Here is a 23,300-nt window from a genome sequence, read left to right as displayed (position 1 = left end):
CCTGACCTTTGGGGGAGGCTGAGGACCCAAGATTCAGAGACATCATCCCCTCTTTCTCTGCCCAGCATCTAATAAGCAAATTAACATCAAAGCCTGGCCCTTGGCATGAATGCTGTTGCTGAGGAGAGAGTGTGTTTAAATCAACTCCAACATGACTAATTGAGGACCCAAAGACCTCACCTCTTGATAGTTTCATAATTCCTTTCAACTCAAATAAATTTCCTGGCTGAGGTTGAGGGCAGAGTTTCTTTTCTTTTCTTTTCTTTTCTTTTCTTTTCTTTTCTTTTCTTTTCTTTTCTTTTCTTTTCTTTTCTTTTCTTTTCTTTTCTTTTCTTTTTCCCAGGGCAATGAGGGTTAAGTGACTTGCCCAGGGTTACACAGCTAGTAAGTGTCAAGTGTCTGAGGTCAGATTTGAACTCATGTCCTCCTGAATCTAGGGCTGGTGCTTTATTCACTGTGCCACCTAGCTGCCCCCTACAATTTCTTTCTTACTGGGAAAGCTGCAACTATCTGCCATTTAATGTTTACCAAAATCTTTCCTCTGACTCATTCAAAATCAAGACTGCCTTAGGTGAAGACTTCCTTTTCCCATTTCCATTTTCTGCTATGATTCCCATCATTTCAGCCCTAATTCTCCCATAACCTCAGCTAACTATCTCCTTTTCCTTTCCCTTTCCCTTTCCTCTCTCAAACCCTATTCTGTTGTTAAACAAGCTCTTTTTCACAGTATCCTTCTTCATCTGACAATTTCATATTCTTCTTACAATGATGAAAACTTGAATACCCTCAAAAAAACTATATCTCTGGCCACCCTGAGTCTCCTTAGTCAGAAAGACTTACAACTAACTTCCAAACCATATTCCATGCTCCCAACACTCATCAACCTCTCTTCTAGGAATAACTCAATCCACTTCTATAAATCGATCTGACTCCTCATCACAATCATTAAATTACCTGTAGAGTATTCTCCTTCCATTCTCAAGGAGTTAATACCTGATGATTCAATATTTCTCTATACCCTATTCCCTAATCTTATATTTATGGATATATATAGATATAGATGTAGATATATAGATATATAGATAGATAGATATAGATATAGAAGTAGATATATATATATATATATATAGATATAGATATAGATATAGATATAGATATAGATATAGATATTCCTTGCAAAAACTCAAAATCCTCCTTGACTTTCCTGCTCTTAACTCCATACACAGGGATGTTCATATCCATGGTCTTGCCTACAAATATTTTATGGCTTTTATCTAAGACTCTGGAATTTATCTTTATAACTTCCTATCGTTCAAAGGATCATAGATTTAGAAGTTTAAGGGAGTTTAAAGGTCACCAAGATTAGCCTTCTAATTTTACAGATTGGGAAACTGAGCCAAAAATGTTAAGTAGCTTGTTCATAGCTGGTCACATGGCTGGGTCACATAGCTGTTAAGTATCTGAGTCAGGATTCTAACTCGTCCTGATTCCAAGTCTAGTGCTTTATCTACTCAAAGTTGAGTTATCAAATTCTCTGCTGTCAGATTCTTAGACCTATATTTATCCCCTCTACAGCCTTGACTAACGCCTCCCTTAAATGCTTTTTCAGTCCTTCCTCAACTCTACTCCAGTCTCTTTTTCATTCCTTGAAATTTTTAACTGTATTTAACTAAATCAACTATGCTCTCCTCCAATCCCCAATCCTCTGACCCCTTGTCCTGTCATTTCTCAGTCTTTTCCAAATGCCAGCCTTAGATTATTGGCTCTATTTACCTTCTCCATTCCTACTGACATAATGACAAATACTTCCTGCAAGTTGGTGTTGTCGAATCACAACTGGATTCTGGCTCTTTCAAGGCAATCCTTTAACTCCCCTCTAAACTACCTATCAAACTTTCCTCATTGATTATATCAGAGCTTCTCTTCTTTCCTTTACTGAGAAAATCAATGCCACTCAGGTCTAATAATGTCACTCCACTCATCAAGAAGCGTCAGTGGCTTCCTCTTCCTATCCCTTTTGAATTTCCCCAACCTTACACTTGACATCTCCCATCATCACTCTCATTTCCTTTTTTTTCACTCTCAGGGGAAAAGGGAGGACTTCTTTTTACAAGGCTAACTAATCTTCCTATGCCCTTGATCCCCTACCTTCACATCTCCTCAGAGAGCTTACCCTCCTTGATCATTCCTTCTTGTTCATCTTTAAATGCCCTTTTTTTTGTCGATCTACAAAAAAACAAAACCCCAAACCCCTTACCCGACCCTGACATTCTTATCATATATATCTTCTTTTCATTCACAGCCTCTTAGAAAATATGATCAATAGTCATTATCTCCATTGTTTTACTTTTCAATTGAAGCACTTATTTCTTAATTTTTTGTAACCTGGCTTCCCATCGTACCTCTCCATTGAAACTGATCTTTCCAATGTGAGGATCAATTTCTTAAGTGTAAATATAATGACGGGTTTTTTTTCCAATCAGAATCCTTCTTGATCTCTCTGTAGTATTTGACAATGTTTACTATTCTTTCTCTACTGGATACTCTTTCTTTGTTATGTTTTCAGGACATTGTTCTTTTCTGGTGTTCCTCCTATTTTTATAAGTGGCCTTCCTCCTTGGTTGGATCACTATCTATGTCCTATTTAGGTATTCCCCAGGGCTCCCTCCTTGGTCTTGTCTTCTCCCTCCCCCCTACCCTCATCTTTAAGTGATCTCATCAGTTGTATAAGTTCAATTAGCATATCTATTAATATTTCTTTGAAATCCATGCATAAAGTTATCTCTCTCCTGAGCTTTTGTTCTAATTCACCAATGGCACCACAAATTCAGCATGTCTAAAATAGAGCTTATCTTTTTTTTAAACCCATTTTATTTCCTGACTTCCTTGTATGTTACCATCATACCTGGGGGCAGCTAGGTGGTGCAGTGGATAAAGCACCGGCCCTGGAGTCAGGAGGACCTGAGTTCAAATCCGACCTCAAACACTTGACATATACTAGCTGTGTGACCCTGGGCAAGTCACTTAACCCCGATTGTCTCACCAAAAAACCAAAACAAAACACCATCATACCTGTCATAATCTCAGTGATTTTTTACTCTTCACTCTCCCTCAATCACCATATCCAAATGATTGTCAATTTTTAAAATTCCCCCCATACATACATATGCATACACAAAACATCTCTCCAATCTATCCCCTTCTCACCCTTCACAACACAAATTTCTTAATTTAGAGCTTGGTCTGATATCAGAGATGCCAAGGTCAGCCCTTGCATCCTGGACCATCACTAGTCATATTTACTTTTGTCTTGTCACTGGACTTTGATGACTCTAGAAGAGAGAATAAGAGTGATGACTTTGTGCAGCTCTGCCTCACTTAAATCCAGTTCACTCACTCATCAAGCAAGGCATCATCCCGTGATATCATTGGTCCTCTTCAAAAACAAAGGACCAAAACAACAACAAGCCTAACTCCAGTCCTCATTACCTTTTGCCTGAAAATTCAGAGTCTACTAGTTGCTCACTCTTAATCTAGCCTTTCTCTTCTCCAAAACATCTTCCATACTGGTGCTAAATAGATATCTCCAAAGTACAGGTCTACCTAGGGCATTCCATTGAAAAAGAAATTTTAGTGGCTCCCTCTTGCCTTTAGGGTAACTTCTTTATTGACATTTCAGTCAAAATCTGCTTCCAACTTATTTTTCTATGCTCTTCTTACATTCTTCTTTCTTGTGTATTCTACATTTCCAAAAAAACCAAAAAAGTCTACTTACTCTTCCTAACCTCTAGTTTTCTTTTTCCTACTTCAATAATTGCAAAGACTTTCCCTCATGCCTAGAACTGTCTCCATTCTTACATGTCTCTTAGATTACTTGTGCTGTTCAATCATTTCAGTCATGTTTCACACTTTGGGACCCTATTTGGAGTTTTCATAGCAAAGATAATGAAATGGTTTGCCATTTCCTTCTGTAGCTCATATAGATGAGGAAACTGAAGCAAACAGGGTGAAGTGACTTGCTCACAGTCATCCAGTCAGTAAATGTCTGAGGCCAGATTTGAACTCAGGAAGAAGAATCTTCCTGAATCCAGGCCCAGTGCTCTATCCACTGTGTCAGCTAGCTGACTCTCTTATATCAGTAGCCTTTCTTAAAGGCTTATTTCAATTGTCATCTCTTTGCGACCTTCCTCGATCTTCCCAGCTATTAGTGCTCTCTCCATTCACCCCAATTTTTTGTACTTATTTTGTATATATTTGGAATTTGCTTATCTGTACCGGAGGCAGCATGGTCATGGTCAGAGAGATGGACTAGAAGCCAGGAAGATGTGTTTAGATTGGGTCTCTGACATAGACTATGTGGGTGTCCTAGGCAACTCTCTAGAACAGCCATGTCAAAGTCAAATAGAAATGGGGGCCACTAAGTCATATCAAGGCCCTGTGGACCACAAATTGACCTAGAAAACTACATATTAATATCACATATTTTATTGTATTTTTATTTACTTTGTTAAATATTTCACAACTACATTTTAGTCTGGTTCAGTGGGCACTCAGGAGTGTTGTGGGCTTCCTGCTTCTTATAGGCTGAGGGTCTGAAACTTCTGTCCTAGGACTGGTGATAGATTACAGGGAAGGTGTTGACCTGCTTTGGTGGTGGAGGGAATTTCTTCGCTAGGGAGCTCCTTATATTAATGAAGTCACAGGCACAGTCCCAGTCCTGAAGCTGTGTATATGGGGTTTCCCCACAGTAGAATGTAGACACTGTGAAGGCAGGGACCATGGCTTTGTTTTGCCTAGCACAATGCTGAGCACTTGGGATGTTTCAGATGGTGTTTCCTAGGTGGAACACCCTCTGCTGACTGTGGAACACTCCATGAAGCTGGACATCTTCCCCCTTTGATCAATACTGTAAATTCCAGGGGCAGCTAGGTGGCACAATGGATAAAGCACCAGCCCTGGATTCAGGAGTGCCTGAGTTCAAATCCAGCCTCAGACACTTAACACTTACTAGCTGTGTGACCCTGGGCAAGTCACTTAACCCCAATTGCCTCACAAAAAAAAAATACTGTAAATTCCAGGGGCTACCTCTCTCATCAGCTCCTCCATCTCAGATTGTTAAGTCTCTCCTTCCATCTTGGAAAACTACACTTCCCAGAAACCTTCTCTGCTCTCATTGATCTGTCATAGGAACAAGTATTTGTAAAGTAGTGGGTAATGGTGGCCAAGAGGGTTCTGAGAGAAGGAAGTTTCTGTATTGTCCTTCCCTAGGTAGATCCCTACTCAGTTGACTGGCACAGGAGATAAGAAAGGCTGAGGCTGATAGAGACCAGTAGAGTCACAAAGTGAAAGACACCTCTGCTTAAGATGAAAAAAAAAAACCACTGGGAAAAAATGTAGAAATAAGGAAAAGGACAGAGGAGATTATGAAATTAGAGGAATAAGAGAAAGGAAGTGTCAGCAAAGGAGGATGAATAGAAAATGTACCTGATTAAAAAGGAGAGACAATGTGTAAAAGTAAAAGATGAATAAATGGGGGGAAGAGGCACTCCCTTAAGCTACCTCATTGCTCTGAGCCCTGGGTTATTTTCATTGTTGTATTTTAATGGGTTTGGGTTCTCTTCTCTCTCTCTTTCTTTCTCTGCATTAGTGGCACCATTCAGATGGGAAAGAGAAAATGGGAAAATGCTAATAGTCTGTTGGGGAGGGAAGGAAGGAAAGGAAACCACACACAGAAGGAGGAAAAATCACCAGACGCCAGCACAATGATGCACTCACCTTTTCAGCTGGGTATCTCGACAGCTGGGATGGCGCTGACACAGCTTTCCACAAAGAACAGGCAAGCAGCAGGAGAAAGGGCTTGGGAGGTGAGAAAAGAAGGAAAGAATGGGAGAGCGGGGAGAGATCAGAGCAAGAGAAACAAGGGCAAAGAGAGAGCCAGGGATCAGAGATCAGAAAAAAAAAAAGACCCTGTCCAATTTCAGATCATTGTTTGAATTCTTGATTATCTGCCATGTGGGATAACTTGTGAGAAATGGGGGAGGCGAGAGGCGACTCCCTCCTATTTAAATAGGATGGATTTTCTGTCTGATTCCCTGGTGGTTGTCACTGACCCATCTTCCCTACTGACTTTATTATTATCATTTTCATCACCTTCTGGCTCCCCTGCCAAGAACGTTCTCAGTACCAGCTGGAGGGGCTTCATCTAGCCCCCAGGATGCCCTGCACTACACAATTCCCATGGTGTTCAAGGTCTTGTAGTTAATTCTGGGAGTTTACAAATAAATGTTATTGTTAGTCATTAGTATTAATAGTATCCTTTCTGTTACTTTATTTGTAAAATTCAGCTTCATTCTTAGAAGCTCATTAGAACACTATAGCCTCTATTTATTAGCTAAGCACATTCCCTTTACTGTAATAATAGAAATCTCTTGGTGATAGGTGTCTATATGTAGTTGCCACAACATATTAGAATCTCTTTTTGATAAGAATGGTAATATTTATTTCAGTCAAGCCCAACTGAGGGGATCCCAAGATTAACCTCTTCCCTTTCCCCAAATATAGATCATCACTCCTATTCTGTGATTTATAGCTTTTCAGAGGTGCCTAGAGGCAATTAGAGTCTGGAACATGCTCAGGATCACATAGTTAGTATTTTTTAGGAGGAGGACTTGAACCCATGTCTTTCTGATTCAAAGGTCAGTTTTCTAACCACTATATCATTAATAATGTTACTGGTTGTTGTTTTTTTAATTTTTTTTTGGTTTGTTTTGCTTATCAATATCACAGTCTAGAGCCAAAGACACAGTCTAATCATAATAAAGAATTACCCATCTATATAAAAGCTATCTAGAGGTACCACTTTTTTAATTGATGCCATTAAATGATCAATCCCTTACTTCTTTCTGTTTTACACATGTTGAACCACCTCAGATGTTGGGATAACTAACTTCAGTGTCCTCAAATCTTTAGTTTTGCATTTCATATTTATTGGTCTTCAACTCACCTTGTCTCACCTTCCACTCTCTCCAGGCTTTGTCTCCTTTGCTAGAGACAGTTAGTGTCTTGCTTTGAGCAAAAGCTCAGAAATTCTGGCGCCAGGCTAAGGCACCTGCTTTAGGATGTCTAAATTGTTCCATATCTGCTGATAGCTCCATTAACCTCTACACATTAACGGCCACTAGTTCTCCTGATAGCCTGACATGTTCTGTATGGCCGAGACTATACCAAAGATAATAAGCATCTCTATCCACCATTAAAGGACCCATTTTTGAGACAGAAGCCTTTATGTTTTTTCACCCATGAGGAACATATGTAGCCAACATATTGTGTTTCTTTACACTGCATATTGTCAGCAACTTATATGGCCCAAGCGTGAAGCCTGTGGGTTTGGCTTTAACATGGAAAGTCCCCTTAAGGCTGACCATGGCATGTGTCTCTGTGACAAGTGAACTTGATTTATAGGAATAAATCAGGGGTCAGGCATAAGGCACATGGGATGTCCATGTTCCTTGGGCTGTAATTTGGCTCCTGTTCATATGGACATTTCCTACTCAAGCTTCCTATGGATTTCTCCATTGCTAGTGTGAAGCACAGCTTAAACAAAGATGCACAAGGCTGTGGGGCAAAGCTAAAACTGAGAACACAAATGTATTGCAAAGAAATACTGCTGGGAGCAGCTGTTACTATAATACCAAGTGCCACTTATTTTAATTGAGGGGCAATAGAATAATAATACTTTGCAATAATAGAACACCTTTGTAGGAGGCCCTTGGAGAGTTTCCCAGGAATGATGTAATGGGGCCCCCTGCCCTAGACCCAAGATGTCATTTGTAACTAGCCCCATTTTTTGGCCTACTATTTGGTACTGAGACACAAACCAAGCCAATGCACTACGCAAAGATTCTCTAAGGCCACTTGTACATTTGACCTACAGGCAGCAATATATCAGCGCTCCTCAGGTACATGAAAAAAAAGCAACAGAAAGAATTATGGCAGTGACTAGTTAAAGAAATCATATCACACAGGAAGTCAGGAGCCCAGACTGACAAAATGAGAAGCAAGGAGCATGCAATTGCAAGAGTTCAGGAATTCAGATTAGAAATTCGTGGGCTGGCATCCTGGGATCATAGAATTTAAACTAAGAACGGCCATTGCAAATAATCTGTTCTGAATCCCTTTTTTAATAGTTAGGGGAACTGAAGGCCTAGAAACTATTTGATTTACACTAGGTTGAACAAATAATACATGGTAGAGGTAGGGATTGAACTCAGGTCCTTTGACTCAAAACGCAGTTCTCTTTCTACTCCATCATGCAAGCAGGTGAAAGATCTAAAATCTATTCAGACAAATAAATGGCGTCAAGGTACTGGATTTAACCAATGATGCAAATCTGAGGTCATGTTAGTCTTACTTATATGCTCTCCCTATCTTTTCGTATAAAGAGATGAGTGGCTTAGATCCTAAAAGTGGGATTAGGGAAGTAGAGTCATCTGATTCAGAAGGGAACTAGAAAATAACCAGCACAAAGAAGGGGGGTTTTATTTGCACATTTTTTTTGGTGGGTCAATGAGGGTGAAGTGACTTGCCTAGGGTCACACAGCTAGTAAGTGTTAAGTGTCTGAGGCTGGATTTGAACTCAGGTCCTCCTGAATCTAGGGCTGATGCTTTATCTACTGTGCTATCTAGCTGCCCCTTGCACATGTTTTTAGTTATAGCAGTCTTTTATAAGACTAGAAATGGATAAGAGAAATCATTTCCAGATGCCCAGGATTGCTTTCCTTTTTTTTGTGAGAGGAAATGGAGAACAGTAGAAATAGCAAAAGTTTTGGGGTCAGGGCCCTGTGTTCAAAACCTGGCCCATTCAGTATTTGAGTAACCATGAAAACAATCACTTAAACAATCTTTTTTCCTACTTTTTAATATGAGATGTTAGAGTTGGTAACCTTTAAGATCACTTCTAGTTTTAAATGTGCACTCCTATAATTTTCCTTCACAAAACATTTTCAATTCAATATTTGTTAATCACCTACTCATATAAAGCGCTGTGCTAGATTCTGGTGATATATTTTTTTTAATGTGAATAACACAGCTCGTGCTTTTCAGAAGCCTACAATCTACTAGAGAGGTTATGGCCCATATGTAAATTGATATGATCTAAGGCAGGATGTGCTAAGGATACAGGCAAGCTTAAGACAAAGGATTCTAGGAAAACATTGAAGAGGAAGAGTTCACTTTTAATAGATAGGATGAAGGAAGGTTTCATTGAGTAGGTGACCCTGAGATAGGCCTCCAGAAGGATCTCAGCAAACTGAGAAAATAAGGAGGGTGGTGTTCAATGCCTGGGAATTCATGGAGGTAAAAGAACACATGACATGATTAGAGGACACCTACTAGTTCAATTTGATTGGAAGATTATGTGTTTATGTGCTAGAAATGGAGAATGTTGTCCAATTGGGGAAGCATTTGAATTACACAATTTAATGTGTAGAGAGAGACACAATATAGGAGAAGGGAATTTTGTGATCATTAAGTCCAGTTTATAACTCACCCCTTCCCCTGATTACCATCATTGTAATATCTCCCTTAATTCCATTTCTTAACAGCCTTCTTCACCCTTGTTTTCTTTCTTTATTTCTCCCTTCTGTGTTTGTGGACTTTTCCATCCATTGAGGTAAATTCCAGTGGCAGGCTCTATCCACTCCTCTTAATAAAAATACCATTTCACAGGTCCTTTTAGATAAGGATTGCCAGGTCAATCAGGGCAGCAACTTGGAAACACTTCAGGTTCTTAGACATTTTCCAAAATAGGTGGAAATGACATCAGAAAACTTCCTCAGATTTAAATGGAACAATTCAAGTAGACTTGGTTAGCAGAGGAAATGCAGATTTTACTTTTCAATTAAAAAAGACAATCATCTGAGCTCAAGAAACTTGATTGAATACCTCTAAACTTCTTTGGAGAAAGAATATATCATATTGTGATGTCTCTATCTGTGTCTGGCTATATGACTATTTATTTGACTATATCTTTATCTATACACATATGCATAATATGTATAGTCATATATATATATATACACACATATATTGGATCATTTCATTCCATATATATATATATATATATATATATATATATATATATATACACACACAGCACCTACACCTATGATTTTACTCTTCTAGAATCAATATCTTCTCTGGAATGTATAGTCTTAGACAGTTGTGATCCTCAGAAGTTAAGTATCTTGTTCAGGATCACAGCCAGTGTATATCAGAGGTGAGACTTGAACCCAAGTTGTCTGGCTATAAGACTGATTATTCTTTTTTGAGAAAGGAGAGAGAGAGAGAGAGAGAGAGAGAGAGAGAGAGAGAGAGAGAGAGAGAGAGAGAATAAAAATACCTTTATCTAGAGCATCTGAAGTCATCTCATGCTAGGTATTTGACCCTGCTCAGCAATGCATGTTTGAACTTTCTCAGAAATCAAGATCTGAAGGAAGGCAAGGGGTCTGTAGTTTGGCTTTGATATCATTTCCTTCAAGATGCTCAGGAAGAGAAAATGGTGATGGTGAGAGTGAAGGGTTAAAGCATATTGGAGAGAGAAGAGTTGTGCATGGATTGAAATGCCTGGAAAAGTGTTTGTATTCGATCCTAGAGAAACAGAGGAGCAAATAAAAATTATTGAAGAGAAGAGTGATTTGATCAGGGCATTAACAAGGTCCTAGGCCAGCTATGGGGAAGTTGGATTAGTCAGAGGAAATATTAGAGGAAGAGAGATCAATTAGGAATATTTTACAATTGTTCATGTGATGAAGAGCTGAATTAAGTTGACATGTGCGAGTGGTCAGAAGGAGAGGGACACAAGAGATGTTATAGAGATAAAATCAATAGGACTTGATAACTAATTAGATATAGGAGGTGAGAAATGGTAGAGTCAAAGGGGACTTCCCCTCTTTTCTGGGAACAAAATCGTGTGATAATGTGATCATGCAACATATGCTATTCCATACATTTTTGTCGAGGTTTGGTGACAGCTAAGCTGTGTACACTTGACTTTCAAGTCTACACAAAAGGCTGACATGCAGACAGGAAATAATCAGAATTTATTTCATTGATATGAGAAGGGCTACCCTTAAGCAAAACAGTGAGGCTTCCTCCACCTGAACTTCTTTTTTCTTTTGATATTGGCCTCCTTAGGTGCCCAAGCATCTTCCTTTGGATTTTCCCTATCAACTCGCAAAGTACTAGAACTTATACCATCTGCCATCAAAATATATGTTTAATGCCCTATTCCCTCAGGACTCAGCTTTGTGCTAAATGGTCAATGTGCTATCCATAGCATGTAGCATGTTTATATATTTTGGGGGAAGAATGGCATGTTTCTGTTGATATCTCAAAAGGCATGGCCCTCAGGGGATTGTAGCAAGGTAGCAAAGGAGATATTATCAGATTGATGGGCATACTATTCACCTCTACGTAGGGTAGGGACCTTGGGTTGGATATAGGAAAGAAATGGCCTTGCTTTCTCCCAGAGAGAAGTTATCAGGAATAGAAAGATTCTGAGCTTTTTTCTCTCTCTCCCATGAGGGCTGAGCACAGCTGTCACCTGCAGAGTAAATGAGAGCTGCTATCAGCCAGAGGAATGGTGACCTCAGATCTTACATGGAATAAAAAGAGACTGGGAACAAGCAGAGAGGCATAGTTTAGGGAAATACATGTAAATTGGATTCCCCATGGAAGGCAGGAACGGTCAGTGTTATTCTGGGTATTTATCTTCCTAACAGTCGTTTTTATCCTTGTCATGATATCTGTATTTGTTAGTCAGACTGTATTTGTCTTACTCTGGCTGCTTCAGTTTGGGGGATGTGGTTTATTCCCCATAATTCTCGGAAGTGTTGTTTCTGTGATTTATTGCCTTTTGGCGTTTATCTTATTCTCCCAGTTTTACCTTTTTTTTCCTCCCTCCAACCATTGTCTTACATTTCAAAGTTTCACTTTCTATATGGCCCAAATTTGTCTTCTTTTCATATTTATTTCAGTATTTGTCTTGTTCTCCCAGCATATGTTTTATTCTCAGAATTTATCTTTCTTATTTCAAGAATGCGTCTCAGAATATAGTCGTTTTCTTTTCCCTACTTGGTCTTTATTTGTTTAATATTTTACATCTTTTCTGTGTTCTGCTGTTAGCCTGGAGTCTGGGCTTTTGGAGTGAGGGTGCTCTCTTGGGGGAGAAGAGACTGCTAGAACAGCAGGTTGGAGTGTTTCTGGGCAACCTGGATTTGGGACAAGCCGCTTATAACTCGGCATGCCTCAACTTTTTGATCAGGAGAAATGGGGGAGATGAAAGCCCTAGAGACTCATCATAATCTCTGCTTTACCTCAGAATAGCTGTGAGATTCAAAAAATTGAAGGAATGAATATTTAACATGAAGAAGGTAAAAAGGGGAAGTTTTTGCTAAGGATACTGCTAGTTTTCTCATTTTTCTTATCAGCATTGCAGGGAAAGCAGGTCTACGTGAGTCATTTATACTCCCTTTCTCCTTCTTGGATGTAAACTATTGCAGGTTTTTCACTGTGGATACATTTCTTAAATCTTCATTTTGATAGTTTCAATGGAGAAGCAGATCTATGTAGGAGAATGTAGACTTAAGTCAAAATGTGCATTTGGTTCTTTAATCATTCTTGATGTTCTTTTTAACCCAAACTTTCTTTTAAAAGTATTTCCCTCTTGAGTTGTAGCTTGACTTGCTTTTTTAGCCTCTTTTCCTTTTCTACCCCCAGCTCCCAAACCCAACCTAGTCTGTATTAATATGACTGACAAAAGGTAAATGAGACAGCTTTGGTTAATCACTCTTTATACTTCCAATTCTTTCAATTTCAATTCATACCTATCTCTTTATAGAAGCTCCTTTTCCTATCTTTTCTCTGAGACTGAAGGCACAGTGAAATGGTGAAGAATGGGAGAGTTGTTGAAATGTGTCTTACCAAGCAGCAAGGGTATCTTCTGAAAAGTTTTCAATTAAGGTTAATTGATTGTAGGAAATCAGGGTCACCATGGCTACACACACCTGGTCAGGAGGGTTTAATTTGTCTAATAGTACTGTCTAGAATGGTACCTGAGGTTAGCAGCTGCTTGGTTCTGCACTGGAGACATTGCTGATACTCAGGTATTCTCAAACCAGGATATTGGTATTCCTTAGCTTTCAAAAGGGCCTCCCAGGCATTATTAGATAGTTCAATCCCAGGCAACACATGATCTTACCCCAGGGACAGCTGTTAGATAATTCTCATCATCATTCCAGATGTGGAGGTGATGTTCATGTCTTTAATACATCTGGCTGATTTCCTTGTCATTTGAGAGAAGTGTGTAGCTGTAAATAACCTCAAGGCTGATTTCTCTAGCCAGGCATTAACATTATTTGTTGAATATGATACCCTGACACGAGATATGGGCAATTTGTAAAAGATCTCTCCCCGCCCTTCCCCAACTCCTACACTTCTTCTCTCTTTCCTTTTGGCTTTTCTTTCCTTCTCTCCCCAGTTTTTTCCTTTCTCTCTCCCCTCTTTCCCAGACAGGGGAAAGAGGAGGGAAAAAAATATCTTAAGCAAAGAAGCCTCATCCTCATCACATTTAGTGTACTCCAAGTGAAGCAGCTGAAGGCTTGCTTCTCCAAATTCATTGTCTAAAGATATTGTCTTGCTTTAGGGATCAGTACTATATCTCCTTCCCCACATCATCTGTCATCTTTATTGATCTCCTATCCATTTCTAATTCCAGTTCAAAAAATTTCCCTAGAATCACACAACTCTCTACAGATAGATTCTCACTACTATATTTTTACAAACTTAAACACTTCTATACTTTCGAATCACCTACTCAATTCATTCTTTTCCTCTGTTTTGCCATAGGGCACTTTTGGTCTGAGGGGCAACAACTTTGTTCCCCCGATGCAAGAAGCATGAGCAGAGAGCTGAGATCTCTGCTGTTTCTTCTTTTTTTTTACAGGGCAATGAGGGTTAAATGACTTTCCCAGGGTCACACACAGCTAGTAAGTGTCAAGTATCTGAGGTCAGATTTGAACTCAGGTCCTTCTGAATCCAGGGCTGGTGCTTTATCCACTGCATCATACATCTAGCAGCCCCAAATAAGAGGTAGTGAGAGTCTACTTTTGTTTATTTTGTTTTTTCCTTTCTATTCCATTCTATTCTTTATTTTCTTTTCTCTTCTTTTCTTTGCAGGGCAATGAGGGTTAAATGACTTGCCCAGGGTCACGCACAGCTAGTAAGTGTCAAGTGTCTGAGGTTGGATTAGAACTCAGGTCCTTCTGAATCCAGAGCCTGTGCTTTATCCACTGTGTCACCTAGCTTCCCCCTCTGTTTCTCTTTCTTTGTTCCATAAAATTATTTTATTATTTTCCACTTATACATAAAGATAATTCTCAACACTTGTTTTTATAAGATTTCTAGTTTCAAATTTTTCTCCCTCCTTCCCCTCCCTGTGCACTCCCCAAGAAAGCAAGTAATCTGATATAGATTTTATATGTACAATTACATTAAACATATTTCTTCATTAATCACACTGTGAAAGAAGAATCAGAGCAAAAAGGAAAAAAACCTCAAAAAAAGAAAAACTACAACAATAAAAACAATAGAAATAGTGTGGTTCAATCTGCATTTACATTCCACAGTTCTTTTTTTTCTGGATTTAGAAAGTATTTTCCATCATGAGTCCTTTGGAACTATCTTGGACCATTGTATTGCTGAGAAGAATTAAGCCTATCACAGTTGATCAACACATAATGTTGATATTGTATAGAATGTTCTCCTGGTTCTGCTCAACTCACTCAGCATCAGTTCATGTAAGCCCTTACAGTTGTCTCTGAAATCAGCCTGCACATAGTTTCTTACAGCACAATAGTATTCCATTACATTCATGTACCACAACTTGTTTAGCCATTCCCCAATCGATGGGCAACCCCACAATTTCCAATTCCTTGCCACCACAAAAGAGCATTTTGTATATTTTTGTACATGTGGGTCCTTTTCACTTTTTATGATCTCTTTGGGAAAAAAGACCTAATAGTGGTATTGCTGGGTCAAAGGGTATGCACAGCTTTATAGTCCTTTGGGCATAGTTCCAACCTGCTCTCCAAAATGGTTGGATCAGTTCAAAGCTCCACCAACAATGCATTAGTGTTCCAATTTTTCTACAGCTTCTCCAAAATTTATTATTTTCCTTTTTTGTCATATTAGCCAATCTGATAGGTGTCAGCTGGTACCTCAGAGTTGTTTTAATTTGCATTTCTCTAACCAATAGTACTTTTTCATATGACAATAGATAGCTTTGATTTCTTCATCAGAAAACTGCCTGTTCATATCCTTTAACCACTTCTCAATTGGGGAATGACATGGTTTCTTATAAATTTCATTTAGTTCCTGATATATTTTAGAAATGAGACCTTTATCAGAAATACTGGCTATGGGGGCAGCTTGGTGGCCCAGTGGATAAAGCACCAGCCCTGGATTCAGGAAGACCTGAGTTCAAATATGGCCTCAGACTTTTGACACTTACTAGCTGTGTGACCCTGGGCAAGTCACTTAACCTTCATTGCCCTGCAAAAAAAAAAAAGAAAGAAAGAAATACTGGCTATAAAAATTGTTTCCCAGCTTTCTGTCTCCCTTCTAATTTTGGATGCATTTCTTCTGTTTGTACAAAAACTTTTTAATGTAATCAAAATCATCCATTTTGCATTTCATAATATTCTTTCTCTCTTGTTTGGTCATAAATTGTTCTCCTTTCCAAAGATCTAAGAGGTAAACTATTCCTTTCTCTCCTAATTTACCTATGGTGTCAACTTTTATGGCTAAATCACGTACCCATTTGGACCTTATTTTAGTATAAGGTTTAAGGTGTTGGTCTATGCCTACTTTCTGCCATACTCTCTTCCAGTTTTCTCAGCAGTTTTTGTCAAATACTAAGTTCCTATCTCAGAAGCTGGAGTCTTTGGGTTTATCAAACAGTACTTTATTAAAGTCATTTACTACTGTGTTTCCCGTGCCTAACCTATTTCCTTGATCCTCCACTCTATTTCTTAGCCAGTATCAAATAATTTTGATGACTGCTACTTTATAATAAAGCTTCAGATTTGGTACAGCTAGCCCACCTTCTTGTGTATTTTTTTCATTAGTTCCCTAGATATTCTTGACCTTTTGTTTTTCCAGATGAATTTTGTTATTATTTTTTCTAACTATATAAAATAATTTTTAGGTAGTCTGACTGCTTTTCTTTTGATGTCCCTTTTCCTCTCAGTACTCACTCTTAGCGTATGGAAACCCAGTGATGATCTCTTCACCAACTTCAAGTACCCAGTGCCATTCTCCCTTTTTATGAGCTTACTCAATGAATAATAATAGCAGCTAGCATTTGTATAGCTTTACATGTTATCTCATTTGATCCTGACAATCCCATGGGGTGGGTGATATTATTTCCCCCATTTTATAGATGATATAGAAAGAGATTAGCGGAATTTTCCTGGGTCACATACAGATATGATTTCAGCTCAACTCAGTTCTTACTGATTCCAGGTCTTGTGTTCAATTCACCACCTTGCTGCCCTGGAGGATAGGAAAGATGTGAAGCAATTTATTTACCATTTAGCATAGATTTAAGCTGTTGTGGTACTTGTTGGGGGAGGAGGGGCTGTAGTGTTTTAGACTAGTATAATGAAAGTCTTGAATTTCTGCTAAAGTAACTTTTGGCAAAAGGAAAGGGATTTTTAGGGGGTTCTGAGATCTCATGATGATCAGGTATGTGGTTACTACTCTGCTATGTGTAAGTCAATTTCCACAGATTTGGGCTGAGACATTGAAGTCTGTGGTGGTGATGCATCACTGCTGATAGAGTTCTGGTGGGGCTTGCTAGGTGCCAGTGTTTTACAGTGACAATCTGCATGATCCAAGGGAAAATATGGCTTAATTTGGGAGGGGAACAAGCTTACCCAGATTAATTTTTTTCTTTTACTTTTTCCTTGACATCTCCTGACAGTTGAGAGAATCTATCTCCTGTAGTATTTAATCCCTTTTCCCCTCCACACCTTCCATTAGCTGTTTTCTGGGCCTTTATGGGTTTGGAGTTATTCGCTTTTTCTTTAACTGACAATTTTCAGTGCTATGGATTGCAGATATCCTTTTAACCAAGACTTGATCACATCAGGATTTATACCAAGTAAAATTTTCTAAAGTTTCATAAATGGTTCTAAGAGGTAGAAGAATGGAAGAAGAACATTGTAGTCATGTGGGATACCCTATGTAAGCTCAGAGATAGGAGCAGTAATGCCATGTCTTTAGAACAGGAAGTACGCTAATTGGGCTGGCATGTAAAGTACATGACAGAGAGTAATGTATAACCAGTCTAGAAGAATAATATGGACCCTGACTGAAAGGCTCTGTGTGCCAAACAGTAGAGTTTGTATTTTATTCTAGAAGAAGCCCTGAAGCTTCCTGAACAGGGGAGTGATATGGTCAGATCTGTATATTAACCATATTACTTTGGCAGCTATGTGGAGTAGGGATTGGAAGGCAGAATTTGGGTTGGTGGAGCCCAATAAGGCCACTATTTACAATGATGGGAGGCAGAGCTCATATGGTAGAGTGATATGAAGCAATACAATGAACTCCTCTATACAAAATTCTCCAAACAGATATAGAAAATGCACCTGGCCAAATTCTAATGGGGAAATCCAGAAAAAAAACCAACAACAGTGACTCATTTGGCAAGACTATCTTGGCATAGGCAGTCAGACAGAGAGGTCTGAGGATATTGGGACTGGGGTAGGGCCAGGATCATTGTCTCTCCAACCCCAGCACTACAATGCCCAGGGAGAGCCTGTGTACCAGTGCAAGATGACATATGAAGGAATACACCATTGGCATCCAGAGAAAGAACTGATAAATAGAAGTATGTACAGAATAATTATATATATATATATATATATATGTATGTATATGTATGTATTTGTGTCCAATAGTAACCATCTCTAGGGTTGGGGGAAGGGAGGGAAGAAAAAAATAAATTTAGATGATAATTTTGTTGTATATTTGAAAGGAATAGCAAGATGTGTATTGTAGAGTTGCAGTTTCCTATGCAATCATCTTTTTTATTTTACTATGTTATTGAAGTGCTTGTGTTATTCTATAAATTAAAAAAAATAGACTCCCATACAAACAAGGAAAAAGGCATGGAAAATAGTTGCCATTTGAACCTTACTTTCATCTGAACTGGTCAAGGAGGGGAGACTATATAAACTCACACAGAACTGAGCAAAGAAATACATTTCACTCAACGGGAAAAGCAGGGAAAGAGAAGGGAGAAGGATGAATCAGAGGCATTTTAGATTAAAGAAAGAATTAAATTCAAGCAAAACAAACTCACTAAAGATGTACAAAATTAATTATAGATTTTTTATGGTAGAAAAGACTGAATCTGCAGAACTGCCCAGAAATTGGAGAATGTCTGAACAAAATAAGGTATATGAATGTGATAGAATACTATTATACTATAGGGAATAATCAGGGGGATGGTTTCAGAGAAAACTCAGAAGACATATATGAACTGTTACAGAATGCAGTGAACAGAACAAAGAAAAGAATTTATAAAAAAAGCAATTTGATAAAGACAAAAAACTTTGAAAGATGTGGATACTGATCAGTGTATGGCAGAGGTTAATGCCTTCAAGTACCTATATATATATATATATATAGTAACGATTGGAATAACGCCACCTGCTGGATACTTACTGTAGAAGAGTTCTGCCCATGAAGGGAAGGTCTTTGAGGGCAAGACCAGGAGTCAGGAAGTGACGCGAGCGAGTGGGAGGAGGAAGGAAGAGACTGGCGCTGACTCTGGGGCTCTTTCCTGAGGACGCTGGCGGAGAAGGGAGCTAGAAATGTGCTCTCCCTTTAATAGATAGGAATCTAGGCCTTTTTCTCTCTCTTTACCAAATTCTTATTATCCTTAATAAATGCTTAAAAGTCTAACTCTTGCTAAAGCTTGTAATTGATTGGCGACCACTCATTAGATATTTTAGACAGTTTAGCTAGAATTTTAGCTCTTAACAATATATATATATATATATATATATATATACACACACACACATACATACACACACACTCACACACACACACTCAGGGGAATGGCCAATGCATTAATTTGTTTGACTCTATGTGGGTGTTTTGTTTGTTTCTTTGTTTGTTTGTTTTTGGTAGGGCAATGAGGGTTATATAACTTGCCCAGGGTCACACAGCTAGTCAATGTCAAGTGTCTGAGGCCAGATTGAACTCAGATCCTCCTGAATCCAGGTCCAGTGCTTTATCCACTACACCATCTAGCTGCCCTCAACTATATGTGTTTTTAATGTTTTTTTTTTCTTTCATTCTAAGTTGGGAGGAGTGTCTAGGGTGGGAGGGAGAAAAGAGGTATTTTCACTGATTTAAAAATAAAATATTATTTTTAAAAGAAAAAAAGAAAACTACCAAGAACATCATTATCAAAATTCAAACTTCTAAGCCAAATCAAAAATATTTTAGACAACCAGGAAGAAATCATTCAAATTCCAAAGAACCAGTCAGATTAACGCATGATATACCAGCCACTACTCTAAAGCAGTGGAGAACCTGGAACATGATACGCCAGAAAGCAAAGGACATCAGCTTACAACCAAGAAAAAATATTATCCAGTAAAATTGAGCATAATGCTATGGTGCGGGGTGGGGTGGGGGGAAAGGAGATAAATCTTTAATGAAATAGAACACTTCAAAGCAATCCTGAGGAAATGGCAAGAGCTGTAGAGAAACATTGTAATTCAAAACCAAGAGTGAAGAGAAACATAAAAAGGTAAACATGAATGAGCAATGATAAAGGACCAAACAAAGGTAAACTACTTATGCCCAAACATGGAGAAAATTCTAACATCATCAGTATTCATAAAGGGATCCAAACAGAAAAGGCCTGGTAGCTGTTTGGTTATGTTTTAACATTTTTTCCTTATTTAGTTTTTTAACATTCATTAAAAAAAATTCAGAGTTATCACCTTTCCTCCCTCATTTATATGACCATAGATAGCTTTAATTTCTTCAAAAGTAAAAACTTTTTACACAAACAAAAAATCCATAATGCTTCATGTCTCTTATTTGGTCATAAACTCTTACTTTATTCATAGATATGATGGGTAAAATATTCCATGCTCCCCTATTTTGCTTATGGTATCACCTTTTATGTCCAAATCATATACCCGGGGCAGCTAGGTGGCACAGTAGATAAAGCACTGACCCTGGATTCAGGAGGACCTGACTTCAAATTTGACCTCAGACTTTTGATACTCACTAGCTGTGTGAGTTAGGACAAGTCATTTAACCCTCACTGCCTTGCAAAAAAAAAAAAAATCATATACCCATTTTGACCTTATCATGGTATATGGTGGGAGATGTTGGTAGATACCTAATTTCTACCAAACTGCTTTCTAGTTTACCCCAATTGTTTTTTGTTAAATAGTGAGTTTTTGTCCCAAAATCTAGATTAATAGGGTTATCTACTACTATGGAATGTGTATTTCCTTTATTCCACCGCTCTAGTATAATATTTCTTAGCCAGTGCCAAATTATTTTGATGATTACAACTTTGTAATACAGTTGGAGTTCTGGCTCATCTAATCCAGTTTCCTTCATATTAATTTTTTTAAAAATTGACTTCCAAATTCTCTCCCTCCATTCCACGCCTCTGTCAAAATTTGAGAAGGAAAGCAATATGATAACAATTATACATGTGAAGTCATCCAAAAAATGTTTCTATATTACCTATGTTGCAAAAGAAAAAGAAAAAAAAACAAGAAACAAAGTGAAGAATGTATGCTTCAATCTGCAATCAGAGTTCATTAGATCTCTCTCTGGAAGTGGATAACATTTTTTATCATAGGTTGTTGCAGTTGTCTTGGATCATTGTATTGATTAGAGTAGCTTGGTCTCTCACATTTGATTACTATAACATATTCCTATTACTGTGCACATTGTTTCCCTGGGTCAGCTCACTTCACTTTGTATCAGTTAGTATAAATCTTTTCAGTTTTTTTCTGAAACTATCCTACTCATTATTTCTTATAACACAATAGTATTTCATCACAATTAACTATAATAACTTGTTTAGCCCAGTGGATGGACATCCACTCATTTTCCAAATTTGTCACCACAAAAAGAGCTGCTATAAATATTTTTATACATATAGGCCCCTTTTCCTTTTCTTTGATCTCTTTGGCATACAGACCTAATAATGGTATTGCTAGGTCCAAGGATATGCACAGTTGTTTTTTTTTAAACTATGCTTTATTTGGAAACTTGTTTTTCCCAAATTACATGTAAAAACAAATTTTAACATAACTTCTTAAGACTTTCTGTTCCAGATTCTCTTCCTCCCTTGCTTCCTCCCCCCCACCCCTTAAGAACTCAAGCAATTCAATATAAGTTATATATGTGGAATCATGCAAAACATTTCCACATTAGTCAGGTTGTGAAAGAAAATAGACAAAAAAACTTCAGAAAAAGGAACTAACAAAAATTATGCTTCAATCTGTATTCAGATACCATCAGTTTTTTCTCTGTAGGTGGGTTACATTTTTCATAAGTCTTTCAGAGTTTTCTTGAATTATTGTATTGCTGAAAATAACTAAGTCATGAACAGGCAGTTTTCTGATGAAGAAATCAAAGCTCTCTATTGTCATATGAAAAAATGCTCTAAATCACTACTGATTAGAGAAATGCAAATTAAAACAACTCTTAGGTACCACCTCACACCTATCAGATTGGCTAATATGATAAAAGCAGAAAAAAAAACCCCAACAAATGTTGGAGAAGCTGTGGGAAAATGGAAACACTAATGCATTGTTGATGGAGCTGTGAACTGATCCAACCATTCTGGGGAGCAATTTGGAACTATGCCCAAAGGGCTATAAAGCTGTGCATCATACCATTTGACCCAGTAATACCATTTTTAGGTCTTTTTCCCCAGAGATCATAAAAAAAAGGGGAAAGGACCCACATGTACAAAAATATTTATAGCTGCTCTTTTTATGGTGGCAAGGAATTGGAAATTGAGGGGATGCCTATCAATTGGGGAATGGCTGAACAAGTTGTGGTATATGAATGTAATGGAATACTATTGTGTTGTAAGAAATGATGAGCAGGTGGATTTCAGAGAAACCTGGAAGGACTTACATGAACTGATGCTGAGTGAGATGAGCAGAACCAGGAGAACATTCTATACAGTATCAACAACATTGTGTGTTGATCAACTGTGATAGACTTGACTCTTCTCAGAAATACAATGGTCCAAGATAGTTCCAAAGGACCCATGCTGGAAAATGCTCTCCAAATCCAGGGGAAAAAAAGAACTATGAAATCTAGATGCAGATTGAACCATACTATCTCTTTTTTGTCTTTCTTTTTTGAGGTTTTTCCTTGTTGCTCTGAATCTTCTTGCACAGCATGACTAATGCAGAAATATGTTTAATGTGATTGTATATACCTAAACCTATATTGGATTGCTTGCAGTCTTGGGGAGGGGCGTGGGAAGGGAAGGAGGGAGAAAAAACTGAAACTAGAAATCTTATAAAAGCAAATGTTGCAAACTATCTCTAAATGTAACTGGAAAATAATAAAATACTTTTATGGGAAAAATAACTAAGTCATTCATTGCAAATCATCTTACAATATTGCTTTTATTTTGTATACAGTATATTTCACTTTGCATCAGCTCATATAAGTCTTTCCAGGTGTTTCTGATAGCATCCTGATAGTAATTTTTTATCGTAGACTTCATTTATATAGTAATTTAAAGAGAGATTTCCTTATTGCAACAACAATAATAGATAACATTTATATAGTACCTTTTACCTGACAAAGAATTTTCTTAACAACAGCCCAGCAAAGTACCATACGTTTTATCCTCCTCCACCTCATCATCCTCATCATCGTCTTCATCCGCATCCTCATCATCTTACATCGATCTTGCCTCAGCTTCAAATTTTTTCAGTTACTATTGCTGAATGTTTCCCTCCATCCTATTCTCTTCCTATGATATTTACTCTATTTTCTATCTTCTTTCACCTTATCCCTCCTCAAGAGTGTTTTGCTTCTTACTGCCCCCTCCCCAAATCTGCCCCCCATTCTTTTAACTCCCCCATCCCCTTCCCCTCCTACATTCCAGCAGGGTAACATAGATTACTATACCCAATTGAGTTTGTTTGTTATTCCCT

Source organism: Dromiciops gliroides, chromosome 3 (genome assembly GCF_019393635.1).
Source record: "Dromiciops gliroides isolate mDroGli1 chromosome 3, mDroGli1.pri, whole genome shotgun sequence".
NCBI classification, from domain to species: Eukaryota; Metazoa; Chordata; class Mammalia; order Microbiotheria; family Microbiotheriidae; genus Dromiciops; species Dromiciops gliroides.
Note: the sequence above shows the minus strand (reverse complement) of the source record.